Consider the following 19690-nt stretch of genomic DNA (forward strand, 5'->3'; position numbering starts at 1 on the left):
ATTTATTCTATTTTTCAAACAAAGTTTTCTTTGAACATAATTTACCTTAGTTTGATGTACAAAAGTCACAAACATTCTTTATAACCTTGCTGTTGAGAAACGACGTAGATACAAATCAAAAGTCACAAACATAAGTTTCCCACTCACGACATGTATTTAACGAACTGATATTTAACACATTAATTTATTTATTATATTTTCCAAACAAAGTTTTTCTTCGAACATTAAACAAAACAAAGTTTACCTTAGTTTGATGTACAAAAGTCACAAACATAAATTTCACCACTCATGACATGTATTTAACGAACTTATAGTTAACACATTAATTTATTTATTATATTTTTGAAATGAAGTTTTTCTTTGAAGATTAAACAAAACAAAGTTTACCTTAGTTTGATGTACAAAAGTCACAAACATGTTTTCCACTCATGACCTGCTACCCCAGCACATAAATAGTGAGTCTTCCGTCCACCCTTAATGCACCTACACCACTTTTCTCCACTACAATCAGCCTCTTTCGAACTGCAACAATATAGGCATTCTTCCTCTGCACTATCTTCATCATCTGTAGGCACAAGAGAAAATGTAGATTCATCTTCACTCTCAGATGATGTTGATGATGACGATGATGATGATTGTGTCTCCATCGCTTTTCTTCTCTTCATCATTCCTTCCGCTCTATGATCTATCTTATGACTAGAGCCCTTCTGGCTAAGTTTGTGAGACTTCGTTTTGAAAATATCCCCTAAATTTCTGGCCACTTTGATAGAGTTTTGATTTATTCATATTTTGCTCTTTTCTTCACACGATTCTTCTCTTTTTGCTCCTTTATAGCCTGTTTCTCGGTCGCTATCATAGTTTTTCTTCTCTTCCTTGTAACATTGGCTTTTCTTTCTGGAGCCTTTGGAAATGGCTGGATTTCTTCTGGAGTGACAGTTTTCCTAAGTTCTTTTGTCTTGTTGGCATCAGGTGTGCCCTATTCAATATTGTAGTTGTGTGCATTTGATGTCCCAGCAGCTGGTTTAACCAAATATTTCGAACTGAAAGTTTTTTGCACGATTTTGTTCTCATTCTCCGGATGAGCTGTAACCTTTTCTGATGGCTGCGCTTCTGTAACTTGATTTGTGATGTATGAACTCAGGAAATCGTCGTCGCTGAAAACACCTGTGTCTAGTGGATATATCCCTGACTTACGAAAACCGGATAATATGTTGATTGGTTTAAATGCCCTAGGAAATGCTATTCCCAGCGAATCTGCAATTGTATCGAACTCTGGAACTGTATATATATATATATATCGAATGTTTTCCCTTTATTGTTATACATCCACTCCTCAACAGCCTGATTATAAAATGTCTTCAGTGGCCCATAAACAGAAATATCTAAAGGTTGTAACTTATGAGAAGTGTGTGGTGGGAATGTTACCGTCACTACACCAGCATCTGAAGCCTTATCTAAACATTCTGGAGAAAGATGAGTTTCATGATTGTCTAAAATTAACAAAATCCTGTTTTCCTTTGAACAGTTGACGAAGGTAAGAAAATGATCAAAAAACTTCAGAAAGGTTTCTTCATTGGACCATCCTGATACAGTGGCGGCTCCAATACTTCCTGGGGGACTGCCATATAACATTCTGTCCTTGAAGTGTACCCGGGGGAAAATTAACATAGGTGGAATTGAATTTCCAACTGCGTTGACGGCCGTGATCATAGTGATCAGATTACCTCTTTCTCCTGATGTTGCACAACCGACCTGCTTGACACCTTTAGGGGCAACTATTTTGGACTGTCCCTGGACAGTGCTGAGCCCAGTTTCATCCAAGTTCCAGATCTTCTCGGGAGGAATGGGACCAAATCTATTGTGAACGTCTTTGATGTTGGTAAAAAAAACATTGAACATTATGGCGATTAAAGCTGGTAGCACGGCTTAGGCTAGTTGCTTCGGGTTTCCTTATCGAAAGTTGTGTGGAATGTCTTTTAAGAGACGCACGCATCCATTCTTCTCCGGCTATTTGATTTTCTTCCCATGTTGCTGGATACTTCTTCTCATTCGCTTCAGCAAATTTATATGCAAGTACTCTAACACGTTTCTTAGTTAGCCCGTATTGCATTTTCGCAATAGTTTGAATATAATTTACAAGACTTTCTTCTTCGGCTTCTGTAAAAACTATCTTCACTGCATAATTCACTTTATATTTGAATTCTTTCTCTTTACTGTTTTTAAATTTATGTAAATGTCGGGTAAGAGTAGAGCGTCTTACATTAAACACTTTCGATGCTTCTCTATAGGATATCTTCTTATTTGGATCATTGGAATGAATAGCTTCAAGCGCATTTCGCAAGGCAGTTGGATCCACAGGATCTCTCTTCTTTCCAGATTTGCTACGGGGCATCTTTGTTGCAACAAGTCTTCCTGAAATTAGAAAAAAAGAAAGTATCTTGTAACCTCTTGTACCATGAACCACGATTAATTTGGTCCATGGTACACGACGTAGCTTTGGCCCAAGGTACATGAGCATCTACATTTCAACAAAGATGGCTACCTAAATGCTAAAATACAGAAAGACTCAGAACTTCACCAATATTTTACTTACCAATGGATGAGGCATCCGATGACAATATTCAAATTAATCCTAGTCTATTTATTCATAGTCGACACTCATTCAACTTAACACTGAAAATTTTACTTTGACCTTAGAAAATTGTTTGTCTCTCCTCACATAAACAACACTTTCTGAAACACATCCAGACTCGCACTGGTGGACAATTGCACATCGAAGAATACTGTACTTCGGTGTTGGGTCACCAGAAAGCAGCACCTTCCGAGATATTGGAAATGGCTCAAGATACACTAAGCTCTTGGTACAACGATCTTCCCTATTAAAAAAAGAAAGCTGTAATTCTGAGGAAGACAACTTCATGGAAATGTACCAAATCATAGAAATATTAAGTACTATTTTCTTTCTTGTTTATTGATATTGGTTGATGTTGTTAATGTGTTCACTTTGAATGAAATGACAATTCCAGGCATATGTTCCACGTGTACTCGTGAGAAATTCATGAGACCAACCAATTTCCGTAAAGTTAAAAGTACAGATGGAATACTTTCGACCTCATGTATGTGACATCATCAAACATAGAGTAAGGATATGCATACGAGGTTTCAGCGGTATGGGTATTGTTAAACTAGATCACGTGACCAGAGGAAAAAGGGCATGGTAGTTAAGGTACAGAACCACGTAAAATAGCAATTCGGCAGCCTGAGCTACTGGAAACAAGAACGAATCGAATAGTTCAGAGCACGTGGAATTGAACAATGAGCGAGAGTAGTGGCTAGCGTGAATATAGTAAGCATGTTTGTTCAAGTGAAGATCTGTTACAAATTATGTAAAGGTGTGTAGATGTATTTCTTTTGTATGTTGTTTCTCAATATCAAAACTACGTCAGTTTGAAATCCTTTTTTTTTTTTTTTTGGTGCTGCTATACTAAAATAATCAGGACTTTTTCTTGGGTTTTCTTATTTTCGCCGTTGAATTACAGAATGAGACGACAAACTAGCAACTAACAACGCTTAGGAACCTTAAGATGAGTTTGATGCTCGGATCGATTTATTATTATTATTATTATTATTATTATTATTATTATTATTATGATCATCTGATTTCATATTGATATGTAGTGTATTGATATTTTGTTATACAAATGCAGGGTTTCTCAACTTGAGAGTCGCGAGAGAGTTTCATGTGGGGTCGCGAATATAAGCGGAAGAGATAAATATAATTCGAATCAAATACAGGAAAGTATTTTTAAATATTATTTTAATGTTGTCATGGTAGACGTATTCTTATTTTCACATATATATTGCTAAAATCAACAGAAAATATGTCTACTAAACATTTTCAACAGGTCCAGAGTTGTTTAAAACTCAATTTAAATGAAGGAGGTACGATATTAAACCAATGAGAACTGCATATTGAGATGCCAGGATAATATAAATGCAACAAAACCTATATGTTGAAATACAATTAAAACTGAAAGCTAATGAGATGCCTGAGCATGACGTGATTTCACCAGTACAGCAATGTCTGATTCAATCTTCGTCATCCACATTATCAAATCATTTAAAATACTCAATAATTTTTTAACAACTGTACTAGTTTTTTAAACCAAAATTATAAATCACTTTATTTATTATAATGTGACCCAAAACAAAGGGAGTTATGAAGTTTTAAAATTTCTAAACGGCCTCGATTTTGAAACAGTAAGACGGATCGGGTTCGATATTTGTAACATCAATGTACTGACTAAATTTAGTTTTAAAGCATTCGCGTTTGGGAAAGTTAATGTACTCACTACATACAAGAAATGGATTATAGACCCTACTATTATAGAAATAGTTGGAAATTCTGAGATCTCAGCAATAGGTATATTAAAATTCCCCCTTAAGCTTATCACAAACCAGAAATTATAAGGGGGTCACTGGCAAAGAGGATTTGACAAAATGGGGGACGTGATAGGAATTAGTTTGAGAACCACTGTGCTAATGGGAACGGTGGCTCAGTGGTACATTGAGTTGCTGGTTCAATACCGGCCTGTATTCCAAGGCATTTCTGTTTCATGGGTTGCCCTAGGTAACTGTTTCAGTTGGTCACAAGGAAGCTGGTGAAGTTAGATTTACACCGAAATTGCACCACACGAGTGTGACGTATTATCATGAGTGTCAAGGTGGAACAAAACGAGCCCTCCGGGGCTTCTAACCCCCTTCACTCAGCTGTTTCATAACGTAAGTAAATCACATTTTTTATTAATAAAGTTGTGTGTGCAGCCTTTGCCCTTTCTGGTGCCTCCAGCACCTCCCCCTCTTTATCTCCCAACTACTCCCTAAAACGAGTGATGGGCAGTGGGAATATTCCCGGTGGGAAGGAATTTAAAAATGGGAATATTCGCGGGTTTTTTCCCTGGCCTATAAATTCCCGGGAAGGAATTTATTTCAATTTCTTTACTTTATCTTCCAAATTATAAGAACCATATGGCTAATTACTTTATTTTAATATATTATGATTTACTTCTAGGTTTTAAAGAATTTGGAGGTTAAAAAATTTAAAATTGTTTGACGGTACTTTATATAACTAATAATATGATTTTTTTAAGTTCCATTTCCATTTGCACTAAAAAGTAGGGTAATTGTTTAGTATTGGAGGCCAAAACTAGCAAAAAGTACGATGATTAATTACGGAAGAAATGAGTTGATAGTGATGTTCAAGTTGTCAAGAAAGTATGGAACATATTTTTTAAGGCAATAGGGGATTTATACAAACCGTAAAGGTAAGTGGAAGTGATTTATGTGAGAAAAGAAAATAAATTGTTGGTAACGAAGATAGAAAACAACGTGCCATGCGGGGCTCTAACCAGCCTGCATTCGCTAACGCTCGCTCTGCAATGCTGTCTGAATTTAATGTTGGTAACGTAATTTAAGGTATGAAACCATAAAACAACCGCATCGGAATAGAATATCGCAAAAAAGTAGGTGCAAAAGATGGCCCCCAATGCTAAAGAACTGCCAAAATTAGCAAAGTAAGCTACTAATTTACAAATAATAAAAAGTAACCATTTTGTAAAGTAATTTAGAATTATGTAGAAATAGAGATGAAATACTATTAATAAACCCTGAACCATCATTAGTAATAGACGTCGGTCTGTCTCTTCTCTCTGACTCAAATTTCTGAAGAGGTACTCGGACTTCTTTTACATGCGAATTAACGTATGGAATTTCGAGAAATAGGTAGAATGAAAGTTCGTGTATGGCAATGTTACGTGCTAAAATATAAAGATAAGTAAGTATCTTGCAAATTTTGAGAACATAAATATGTATGCGCAAATGTTGATAAATTGGTGAGACATGTATCTTCTAGCATTTACCCAATCTAATTGGTTTATAACATTTATAAATTTAATGTGTTTATAATATCAGTAATAGAGTCAAGTTGAGCAAGTCCACTTACATATAAATTTAAACTGTTACTATATAATTTACTATATAATTTTTTCCACACAGATTTTATTGATAGAACATATTGTAAATAAATGTACATTTATGCGTACTCTCTAAATATAATAAAGTGTTAATTAAGTAACATAGTACCGTTCAGAATATATAGATTTTAAAGAATCCTCTGTGGACAACAGTAATAATATGCTGTGATATAAAAATTAATTCAACTTTGAAGTAATAATATAGTAATAGAATGCAATTTTCTTTCTGATTGCACCTAAATTCCCTGATAAATTCCCATTTTGGGAATCTTCCCGGGAATATTCCCGAAAAATATCTTCGCGGGAATTTACCCATCACTACCTAAAACCCATCGCTTCGCGAGGGATCAACTTCTTACTCTTCTGATGGTTTATAACGTCGTTGTTTATAAGAGCTATCAGAAATCTTTAAGTATGTGGTGGAAAAAGTAAAATTTATTCATTATGTATTAGGTACAAGGGAAAATGAATATTATTTGAATGGAAAAATGTTGTGAAAATTTTTAAAAAATAATAATAATAAAAGGACATTCTTTGTGCTGGGTTTGAACCCAGGCCAAAATCGATTTTAATTATTAACCCGCTCACAAGTATGTTCGGCTACAAAGGCCGACACCATTTAATGTTTGCTTTGTGATATATTTATGTTACATGACGATAAACGGATAACTCCAACCAATCAGAACTGTATATTTAGTTCCTTTGACCAGGTTCTAGCGTGATTAAAATATTTGCTGTTCCAAGGACCATGCGATTTTAAAGATTTCACTTCTTCTGTTTACTGAGGATATGATTATGCTGAGAGAAAAAAACTGGGGGTTGCAATATGGGGGTGATTATCATTTAAATATAATATGGTGATGACACGTTGTTAAATTCGACAGTAGTCTCACTGAAACTAATCATAAACATTGAAAGGAATGGAATGGAATGAGTTAGGGGGTCAATGGGGACGTCAGCATCGAGGCTATGTCACAAACATAGAAAGGAAAAAATGAAATGAAATCTTTAAGTTTTACGTCGCACGGTTATGCCGGTTAGGCTAAAGGAGACGGTGATGATGAGAGATGAGTGAAATGAAGAAAGTGGGAGGAAACGGGAGAACCCCGAGAAAACTCACGAGCGCGGTTTTTGTCCACCACAAAGTTCACTTGGCGGGGGCTGGGATCGAACCCGGGACCCCAAGCACCAGAGGTGAACGCTCTACCACTGAGCCACCGCGCTCCCCAAACATAGAAAGGAGTCAGAAACAATGTGAATATAAACTGTTATCATTACATAACCCTAATGCTTACTTAATATTTCCCAACTTTTATAAACAAGATAAAAAGTCATCTTATATTCGAATATAAAATAGGCCTATATATTCGCTAAACAGATGATACAAACAGCTGATTGCAGCCTTCAAGGCTGATATAACTTTCATCCCATTCTGAGAACAATTTGAATTTCCATGGTGTCTACGAAAATATAAATAGAAGAAGCAAGGGTATAAAACACCCATTTTTGCTTCTTCCAAAAATATTCTTTTACAGTAATATAAACACATCAGTTGTTTAATCTGCCTCAGCTGACCTAGTTCTAACCCCAATCCAAGTATTCTCTAATATTATCTGTGTTTATTTGAAACTTTACCTTTAGTGAATACAAGTGCTTTAAAGTCTTTGTAGTTGAAGCAATAACTTAAATATATCGTTTACAGGCATTACACTTCTTGTAAATATTGTTGGAAGTATTGGAATTTTCAGTCGAGTTTCTCCAAAATATAATTGAGGATACTGCGCTGCCATCTTTTGGCGCTTATTAAACTATACAAATTTTGAATCTACGCATTGTAGTAAGGTATCTACTTTATATAGTATTTTTAACTTTATTTTTCCTCTTTTTCTATGAACTATATACATACAAAGAAAGAAGGTGAAACTCTTAGTGGGACTGTGGAAGGTCCATGTTTCCATTTTTTTTTTTTTTAAATAGTAGCTTTTATTTACTCTCCAGAATTGTCAGGTCTTTAAATGGGTAGGGTCTGGGGTACTGAGGATGTCTATGAGAATATTTGAGACCAGAGCAGTAGCTAGACATTTTGTCGCCCCCTTACAATCACCTTATCAAATTTCTCTTTCTTTTTATTTTTTTGTTTACAAATATGAAAAAACTTTTCTTGTTATGCTTGGCTAAATTTTTATTACTCTGCTTGGACAGACCATTGCAGCAACTAAAAACGATCATTATGTGTACAAGTTGTTTTCAAGATGCTTAGTTTGGGCATTTAATTAAACAGTGGCGTATTTTCTGGGCTACCGGACCTAATGGTGGTAGCCTTAGAATATTACAAAATAAAGTTAATATAATATAAACTAATTTATGTTGATAATTTTATACTTTACTAGCTTCTTTCAATGTTAAAAATTTCTGCGAAATGTATGAATTTAGAAAAATTCACTAGTCACGCTTTCTTAGGAGATTTTCAAACTGGCAACGCGCCAGAAAACCCCTGTAGTCACTCAACTGCAAGAAGAATAGTGTAGTTATGAGCGCATTCCTCTTCCCTCCACCTTCTCCTGCAGCACACGAAAGGGATTCCAGGTAGCACCAGTTTCCTCTAGAGTAATCGGTTTCTTGGGCGTGAGCGAAGGTAAAGGGAAGTTATACAAGAATGACCACGCATTTGGGGGATCTCCGGGATTTGTCTCGGACATCTTGAGCCTCGTTCCGTAGCGGTTTGCGTCAATGCAATGCACATTTTGTGTTTTACAGTATTTTGCGATAGCTGGAATAGTTATAATTACTTGTCTCATAATTTGGGTTACGTTGCGAAGGTTCTGACAGACTGAGGCTCCTTTGCTAATCACCTACTTCAGCGTTCTTTATAACTTGCATACAGTGGTGCATCCAGAGGGATTCACGGGTCCAGAACACTTCAAAACATCCTAACATATATTTATAACTTTCTCAATAAAACTATACTTGTATTAACAGGGAAATGATTGAAGTAGCATGAAAATTTGATCTTACACTTCATCTGTACTCTTTCTCTTATAAGGGCCCGCGGAGGCTCAGTGGTAAAGCGTTCACTTCTAGCACATGGAGTATCTGGTTCGATTTCCACTCATGCCAAGTGAGCTTTGTGGTAGACAAAGAAGCTGGTGTGCTTGGTGTGTGCTTGAATTTCTCGGGGTTCTTACGTTTCCTCTTCATTCTATCATTTCATTCATTTCTCATCATTACCCTCTCTCATTGCCAGAGGGTATAAGCGTGGAACGTAAAACAAATATTTCATTTCATTTTTTTATTTCTCTTATAAAAACAATCTAGTTCTATAAATTTTCCTCTGAAAATAAAGTTGAAAGTATTTCACAATTACTTACCGTCTTCTCGGATGCAGAATAATAAATATCCCTTCAATAATACATATGCGTAGTGGTTTGAAGTATTGACCTCCTAAAGCTTGGACACCTCCTACCAAAAATTTCTGGGTGTGAGTAAGGTTACAACTTATCCAAAGCAAAATGTAGGAATACTTTGTGCAGCAAATGAATATAGAAATGTAGTCTTTCTAGTGAAGAGCAAATCATATTTCTCTACTTGATAAAAAGAAAGTGTGTTTTAAGTCTTTTTTTTATTTTGAAGACTGTATAATAACGTAGAAACTAAAATCCAATAATAATAATAATAATAATAATAATAATAATAATAATAATAATAATAATAATAATAATAATAATAATAATAATAATTCCCATGTTATATAATTTTCAATATAAAAAATCTTGCAACACACTTTCCAATTATCAAGTAGACAAATATGATATAGCACAATTCTCTTGACTTATTACTATTACGGAAAAATGATCGTACATTTTAACCTTCATCTGTTCCATTAAATATGCTTATATTTTGCAATGGATAAGTGGTGAACCTACTCACCAGACTAAATGGAAGCTGTCCGAGTAATAAAGAACGGTGAAATAAGCAACTAGCAATTAGCGAGCTTCCGTCTGTAAGAGCTTTCCCAACGAAACAAAAATAATCAAATAAGAATTTGAAACAACTACAACAGCTATCGCAAAATACTGTTAAACACAAAATTTGTATTGTATTGATGCAATCCTCTACGGAATAAGGGTCAATATGTCCGAGACAATTTTCAGAGACCTAAAAAATGCATTAGTCTTATAATATCATTTTACTATTTACTCAAGCCCAAGAAACTGATTTCTCTAGAGGCAACTGGTGTTACCTGGCAGCCCGTTCGTATGGTGTGGGTTGCGGTGGAGCGAACGGGAATGCGCTGAGGACTACACAATCCTTGTAACAGTAGAGTAACTAGAGAGTAGTTTCTCCTGTGTTGTCATATCGAAGACATCTTAAAGACGCGACATGGACTGCGTGCACAGAAACTATGGATGTTTCTAAACACAAGCAGTTCTCAGAATTTTGTATTATTGAAAGAAGATACTAAAGTATAAAATTTTCAATACAATTTAATTTCTAGTTTACCTACTTTGTTTTGTAATATTCTAGGGCTACCGCCAATATTCCTGGTAGCACACAAAATGTGCCACTGTTTTTAAAATGTTCGAAATGGGCGACAGAATCAATTTCCAGCAATACCGGTAATTGCAAATGCTTGTAATTTTATTCCGTATGTGGTGACACATATAACAATTTAATTTCGATTCGTTTACGGTAAAAGTATTTTGTGATATGTAACAGAAGTTCAATATAAATATCTTAATATTCCGAATATCTTAGTATTGCTGGATGGAGAAGAAGAGTAGCCTATATTTAATGTTCGTACTTAAAATCCAAAATATAGTTTGAGAACTACATGTGATTACCACAACAAAACGCTTTGTCTTCGTCTGAGACGATTACCAAATTTTGATAACTTTCAGCTCCCTTGTCTGACCCTCCAGACCACATACAGACAACAGACCTACAGGTAGATATACACTTTTATTTTAATGCTATCATATGATGATATCAATGGCTAAAACACACATATCTTCATTCATATTATTATTTTTTAACATACTGCCTGTGATGATTCTTTCCGTTTCGTGTTCAGCATCTATTTTCACACGACTCTAGACAGTTTATCGCACGACGACTTTGAACAAAATAGAAATACGAAACATCAATACACACACACAAACAAACACACACACACACACAGACAGGACAAGTGAACAACGCCAGATTTAATTTCTTGGGGGAAGGAGAGGGGATGAACGGAGAGGCAGAGAAATGTTTAGGGTTCAGGGATTTTAGTATATCAAAATGGATAGCGTTATATTATTTGACCTACATAATAAACTTTTTCATGAGATTTGAGGAGGGGGAGGGTTACAGCACAGGATATGACGCCGCATCATTTTATACCATGAAAATCATGTTGTGTATACATACCTTCCAGATCAGTTACTGTGTCAGTGAACTACAGTGACCAATTTAATCTGGTACATGCGTCTGACATCCATTGTTCTTACACTTTTTCGTAGCGAGTGACATCTGGACCACCGTCCATACTATAAAAATAGGCAATTCTGTACTAAATTTTTCATTGTATAAGGTTTGTTTTAATATTAATATATTTCGGAGAGGTAAAATAATGCCAAAAATCTGTATCCTTGTAATGAAACGGAGAGCAAGTTCCGAAGACGATCATCCTGTGGCAAAAGGCATCTATTTAGTCTAAAAGATCCCTTAAGTAAAATATGATAAAAGTTTACTTTATTAAAATTAGGAGAAGTTATGCGGGAAACTAATTAATCAAATGGATAATTAACCCTAGAACGGTCGGGCAGGGTCTGACAGCCAAACGCGAGGTTCAGAGCTCTACTAATAGCAAACTAACAGTAAATCAAACTGGTTTGCGATACTTTCAACTCTTATCGGGCGTTTCAGGAAGATATACGAAGTTACAACTCAAACAGCTAATTTTAAATAAGCTGATACAAGTAAATTGATAATTAAAAATACAAGTAGATGGTTCTCTCAGTTCCGGTCCGACCGTTCTAGAGTTAAAAATGAATACGAGCAACAGAATATATCAAATATGAAGAAATTTGAAATAAAAAAAGGGCTACACCCTCATTGGAATTTCTTATTTGGTAATATCAAAGCATACATACAAGAAAATTTACAAGTGTTAGTTTAAAGGTAGTGATGATTTCAGGAAGTGACTTGGAGGGATATCTCTGCGGAGATGCGAAATCCTTTCGATACCTTATCTCTGTTCGTACTCAATGTAGCTGCGAGTATTTTCGCAGTACTTCTCTTCACTCCCCGACTATTGAGAGTCTCCTCAGGGAAAATCTTCTGAACTGTTTGAAGGTATTAAAACATGAATAAGAGCAGAAATCGAAGAAAGGTTAAAGCTACGGTAACCTAACCTAAAGTGAATCAAATTTATTATATTTGACCACACTTTTCCTCCTCCCCATTCTATGCTACTTTATTTTCGTAATCTTCTGACGCTTAGACACCATAAGTGAAAGAAAATGAGCGTATAACCTATCCAACCGCTGAATAAAATTTCACTTACGATACATTTAGGGCAATAATTGGTGCAAATTTAGAATACGCCGGCATAAAAAATGTAATTTTACGGTTAAAGTTAGGCATATAAAAAAGAACAATATTAGATATTAATTCCGACTGGCGGAAAATTCATACCACATACAGGAAACCTGTAATTTCACTTACAAACTCAACCTTGCATGCTTCAATGCATCAGAAGTACTGCACGAAGTACTTTTATTTGTTTATTATTATTATTATTATTATTATTATTATTATTATTATTATTATTATTGCTCTGCGTTTTCCCCACCTTCGGCAGGACAAGCCTTAGTTCTATCGCTTAGTCAGTGCATTTTCCACATCGCTACCGTTCCGTCGCAGAAATAAAAAATGGAATGCTACGAAAGATTACCCAGTGGGTGCGGAGTTTACTATGAGAATAAATCTCGTTCATTCCTTCGGTAATTTAATTCGCTACATAAGAAACACTTTCTAAGGGAGTGGAATGTATTTGCTGAAAACTCCAAAGTTGGTCGTTTCTTCCGCGATGGAATATAATGCGTGATTGCTTAACTGGACTGAACGAACCTAACCTAAGCTAACCCAACCTACTTCTACTACTACTAGTAGTACTAACCAGGTGGACGACCAACTTCGGAACAAATACCATTTGGTGGTAAGAGAAGGAAATATTTAATGAATGTATGCATGTACCGAAAATAGCACTTTTATCATAATTCGGTTTGCACACATATTATCACTCCGTACGCGATAATTTGAGTGTGTGCCTGTGAATTAGTGAAGAGTGCCTTAGGGAATCATTTAAAACAAGAAATGTGAAGATAGTTTTTAATTCGCCGACGTATTGTAAATCTGCACGCAATAATTATTTAAAACTTAAAATTCTATCATTAAAAATTCCTTCATCTAGTTATCTCTCATAATTTCCTAAAGTACAAGTTTCTGTTGTAGTGGAGTGCATTGTCAGCAAAAGTGCTTTGGTAATGTACAAGCACTTAATTACTGCAAAATTAGTTACGAGACTATCGTTCAGTACTAATGTCATATGGTTTTACTAATGACACACATAGAAGTGAAACCTCCAAAATTTCACTTTTGAAACTTCATTAACTACTTTACTAGATAAATCATTAGGATATTTTTTTTAATATTATGATACAGTCCCGTTCTAGGCCTGCATTCATAGATTGACGAAATTTTAACTTCTTTCAGCACGAAATGCACTGTCATAGCCTTAAAAAAAAATATTGTTTCTGTCATTGTTTTTTAGAAGGGCCGTGTATTACTTACTCCACCAATTACTCACTACCGTCCTTACGTCGCACCCACTGGGTCAATTTTTGAGTGTTCCATTCTATTAGTCCCGCGACAGCGACATCGCAAACGCATTCACTAATGTCCAAATATCCGCCAAAGCTGATATTACGGTATGCATCCTATAACCAACCTGCACTTGCTGGGTCACGGTGTATATTTTCCGAGAAATACATCAATGAAAGTGGGAAATATTCTTCAGAATGGTTGGGTAAATCAGTGTGTGAAGTGAAAAAGTGGAAGGTAAGTGAATAATTTTAAACCTATCTTTAGCATACAGTCCTTACAACGGCCTAAAGCCGTTACAAGGGCACATTGTGACTTACCAATAAATAGAGTAAAATATACATTAAGTACAAGGGTGCATATAGTAGTGCAACCATATAGTAGAGTTGTGCGTGACTGGTGGAGTATGTGATGCATTGTCTTCTGTAACAAACATTAGGTTCAGTTCCGCAGATGGCAGCGAGAAATAAAAGACTGGACGGAACCAACCTAAGCTAACCCGACCTACTATAACTACCACTGCTCCCATCTGCGGAACCTTAGCTCAAACACTCTTTAAGGGTGAGAATGCATTTGGTGGTGAAAGAGGAAACTTTCTTATTTTGTATATATATAAATGAAACCCATCCCAAAGTTTGGAACCCTTAAAAGTAGCAGTATGACAACCCACCGCCTCCACCCCAGAAGTCGGTCCTGGATCCGCCCCTGACACAAGCTACAAACTCGCTACAAACTACTGAAGATTCAGGAAAAACATGCATTTCAGTTTAGAGATTCTCCAGCTCGTGACGTCACGCGACAGACGACAAGAAAGTTTACCAAATCGCGGGAAGAAACCCCTTGCTTCTCACCCAATCAATGCAAATCAGTGTTAATAGATTTCCTTAAGAAAATATCCCTCAACTGACACAAATTTTAATTCCTTTTCTTATCAAATTTTCCCTACTTTGCTAAGTGTCCAAATACCTGTGACAGGAGTAATGTAACAAGGAAGGGAGGTTTTAATATTTTAATTTTGGCTAGGCCCACTCTTTCGGTTATGGATACATATACATATTTGATTGATTAATGACAGTAGGAAATTACTTTTACAGTAGTGGTTGATGCTATTTGTTAAATAATTATCTACCATTAATATAAATGGAGGGGAAATAAAATTACTCTTTATTGTATCTTTTAGCGTTTATGTATTTTTCAAAATTTTGGGGTAAGACCGTGCCTACCCGCTAAAGCTGCCACTGTTAATAATATTAATTTTGCTGTATTAAAGGAAGTGGCAATCATATTTTTTCATACTTTTCCAGAGGTTTGCCTCTGAAGCGCCACCTATTTAGAACGGTGACGATTTTTGAAAAGACCTTTCTACTCCTACTCCTGGGCTTTCTCCCGCGTTTTTACAGGACACTGTTCATCAGACTTATCTCAGCCAAGGGTGTGCAGTGTCACTGCATCAATAGGGGAACTGTCTTACCTGGACTACTATCCAAACGGGTAGTCCGACCTTGTTATCATATCATTACTCTTCATCTCATCATATACGCACACACTATCGTATTGCTTTTGTTATCTGGGACTTGTCCCACCAGATAGACTTCATTATGGCGGATCATGGCACGAAACCTGGCATACGAAATATTGGTCGACATCAAAATCTACCTTCTGTGGTTGATGGACCTTCCGTTTGTCCCACCAAAATGGGGCAACGAAAGGGGCCGTCAAAATCACAACCCAGCTCTTCAGGCTCCCGCCAAGGCCGAGATTCTGAGACTTCTGGAGCATCGATCTAGTCTTCCACCTCAGTTCGATCCAGGTCGCTTCAATCCAAGCCAAGTTACGCTGCTCGTGTACAGGACTCACCGCCAAAGAAAAAGCAACATACTGATCATTCTGATACTGATACTATGGATACAGGCGCTCCAACAGTGTCTGCTTCTTCACCTGTTCAGACATCATTTTCTATCCTTCTCCGCAATTACGATATTAAGTTCTCCAATGAGAAATTCGTTACTCTTCAGCTGAGAAAATATCATCCATCAAGGAAATTGTGCACACCAAAAATGGATACATTCTCAAAACAAACAACAGATCCTGATCTCTACAGGACTATCCGCAACAAAGTCCCTATAGATATTTTTGTGGAACAAACAGAGATCACCCATCTCACACCTTCAACGCGCAAACAATCCCCTCCACCTCGGAGGCCAGCTCTTCTCTCTGTTGTTATCCATGGCGTAGACCCGTCTTACACAGACGAGGAAGTTCTTGAAAAACTAAAATTTGAAGGATACATCATCCCTAAGGCAGTTAGAATTCGAAACGACCATGGGCCCACCTTCATGGTTCGCATTCTTACACCCCATCAAGATACAATAGACAATTTGCTTGCTCATGGAGCTCTCATCTACAATCGCAGACATAGAGTCGAACCCTCACGTTCAATGGCACCGCTTCCAGTTCGCTGCGAACGCTGTCAGGGCTACAATACTCATAGTACAACTGAGTGTAAAAATGAGTTCAAATCCGGTTACTGTGCAGGACCACACTCAACCATATTATGCACGAATTTTCATCAGCCAGCACAATGTTTTACATGTCCTGACAGCCATCCTACCTACAGTTATAAATGTAAAGCAAAACCGCAGTCGACCCTGAGTTAGTCGTACCGCTACGTACAACATCCAATGTTCCCACCACCCCGCCCACAGTCGAGACTCCAGTCACAGTAACTCAAATGCTTACCTTTCTTACTCTTGCACTGCAAAACATCCACCCTTTTATACGACCACACATTTTACAGCAAATCACTCTTGCACCCAAAGCAACTTTTCATATTCACTTCACGGAACATATTCTGGGAGCACAGTCCATTTTCATGCATCTCCAACAAATCAAACCGGTTAATTTCTACTTCATCATGGCCCTAAACTTTCTCTTTTTAAACATCCGATCGTTTTCGAAAAACAAACTCCTGTTTGAAGCCGTGCTCCTCGAGGAATATATTACAGTTTTTCTATTCAATGAAACATTCCTCACAGAATCAACTCCATGTCGCCTTCCAGGCTATACCATCTTACGCGCAGACAATGTCCTGCCAGCACAGCGAGCTAATGAGGGCGTAGCAGTTGGTTCCTCTCCCCATTTACCTTATCGCCAACACAATTGTTCGATTACGGCTTTACCGGAACACATCATTGTCACTGTGTATTTTAAATCTCTTATCATCACCCTCGCTACAATCTACATCCGGCCTGGCCATCCTCTCCCACTACAACTTATACAGCATATTTCCAACACCTACCGGCACTATATTATCATGGCAGATTTCAATATGCACAGTCGTTCCCAACACGATCGTACTAACTTTGAAGCTTTTATCACCACAAACACCACTGGCACCAGCCATCATCTGCCCAAACCTACGCACCCAGAGTCTAACACAACACCAAACATCGTTATCACATCTAGCAATCTCCTAACTCATAGTTCCATTGCAGTACTTGATACTCTAGGTAGTGATCATGCTCCTATTAAACTCACCATAACTCTCAACTCTTCTGCATCCCCTCGCTTGCAAATGCCTTCCCGGACAACTTATCGTTTTGACAAAGCTAACTGGGTCTCTTATCGGTCTTACCTTACTCACCACACCGAGCACCTTTCATCCCCCACTACGGAAGACGATTCCTACACCACTGTCAATACACTCACACATACCATACAGGAAGCGAGCACTCTTTATATACCTACCAGTAAAAATATCCCCTATCAACCTCGCTTGCCCCCAAATTATCTGACCATGATCTCACGTTCTCGCCAACTTTATCGAGACTACATTCGTACTAGAAATCCTGAAGCTTTACGCCATCATCAACAGCTACAGAGAACTGTTCAACTACATTCAAGCCTATAAACTTCGATGTTGGGTTAAAACCTGTAATAATCTGTCTACCACCAGCCACCCTACCAAATACTGGAAAAAGTTAATGCTTTATGAGGAAAGCTTACAAAAACTCCATACCCCATTCTGAACGGTAACTCCGCTGCTCACACTGATACGGAGAAAGCAAATGCTTTCGCAGATCATCTGCAGAGCATCTTCACGCCACCACTACCTGTGAATATACCCCATATTGCTGATAGAGCCGACACTTCTCCACTTTTGCTACCTAATCATCTACATGAACTCGCTATCAATCAACTTGTCACTGCACCTATCACTGTACAAGAGATCGCCGATAGCATCAAATATAAACGAAACACAGCGCCTGGCCTTGATAACGTCACCTATCGCCAGATCAGGGAGTGTCCACCTACACTACTCATCCTTATCGCCAATATCTTCACGTTCATACTACATACAGGTTACTTTCCTCTGTCCTGGAAAACATCTAAGACACTTATGTTCCCAAAATCACATAAGCCTCCGCAAGAGATCTCTTCGTACAGACCGATCCAGCTCACAAGCACATTCAGTAAAATCCTCGAACGCATCCTCGTTAAACGTCTTCATATTTATCTAAATAGCAGAAATGTCATACCTCTCACTCAAGCAGGTTTTCGCCCTTCTTCCTCGATAAACGATCAACTTTTACGACTCACAAGCCTTATCACTACACACTATAACAGAGTGAAACCATCATGTCTGGTGTTATTCGATCTCAAGAAAGCTTTCGATAAAGTGTGGCATCTCGGACTTATTCACAAACTGTTCAGGCTCCAACTTCCGATAGCATACATACGGCTTATATTTAACCTTCTCTCTGGGCGTCTCACTTATGTTGCCATAAACGAACATCTGTCTCATCCGATCTTCTTACTCTCAGGAGTTCCACAAGGATCCGCACTTTCACCTCTATTATACATTCTGTTCGTTGCTGACATGCCACGTCTTCCAGATAAAGTCTATCCTTTCCAGTATGCAGATGACACCGCATTTCTTGCACTAGGAACATCTATCCAGCATATCAACAACGTCTTACAAACAGCCATCACTGACTTCTGCCTTTGGTGTCGACATTGGAAACATACCATAAATGCTACTAAAACTCAGGCCATCCTCTTTATTCCGCCAAAGAAAACTACCAAAGTCCGCCGAAATCCACGTTGTCTCTCTCTCTATGTGGACCACGTTCCATTGCTAGTTACTAATACAGTCACCTACTTAGGCATCACGTATGACAAACATCTTACCTGGACGCACCACCTTAAAACAATCTTAACTAAAGCTTACAATCGCCTGAATTTGCTTAAACGTCTCGCAGGAACGACATGGGGTCTACAAGCTCTTACAGTCTTAAACACTTATAAAGTCTTTCCCCGCCCTACTCTAACCTATGGTTTCACAGTTTGGATTGCCGCATCAGAAAAATTCTATAACAAACTTCTTATCCTTGAACGCCACGCCTTCCGCATAGCTTATCGTATCAAATTACCTAGCCCAACGCATGAACTCTATCAGCTCATTACCTTTCCTAACTTGCAGTACTACCTCGAAACTCTTCGACTGTCATACATACGTCGCCGTTTTCAAACCCAACATCCTTTACTTTTCGAGACTATGCACTACATAGCATTACATCCCACACCTACCCGGTATTTTCACACTCCCTTATCTCTTCTGTTTACATTATATCATTACACGCTTCCTCCCGATGACCCCTCCCTGTTCTTGCTAAATGATTACGTCACTCATGCTCATTTACCACTCATTTTTCCATCATTTCACGCACAGTAAATTCCTCATACTAACCTGGGTCCATTACGTCTCTCATCATAGCCTATAGTCCCCC

This window comes from Thermobia domestica, chromosome 14, assembly GCF_964235325.1.
Source record: "Thermobia domestica chromosome 14, izTheDome1.hap1.1, whole genome shotgun sequence".
Taxonomy (NCBI): Eukaryota; Metazoa; Arthropoda; class Insecta; order Zygentoma; family Lepismatidae; genus Thermobia; species Thermobia domestica.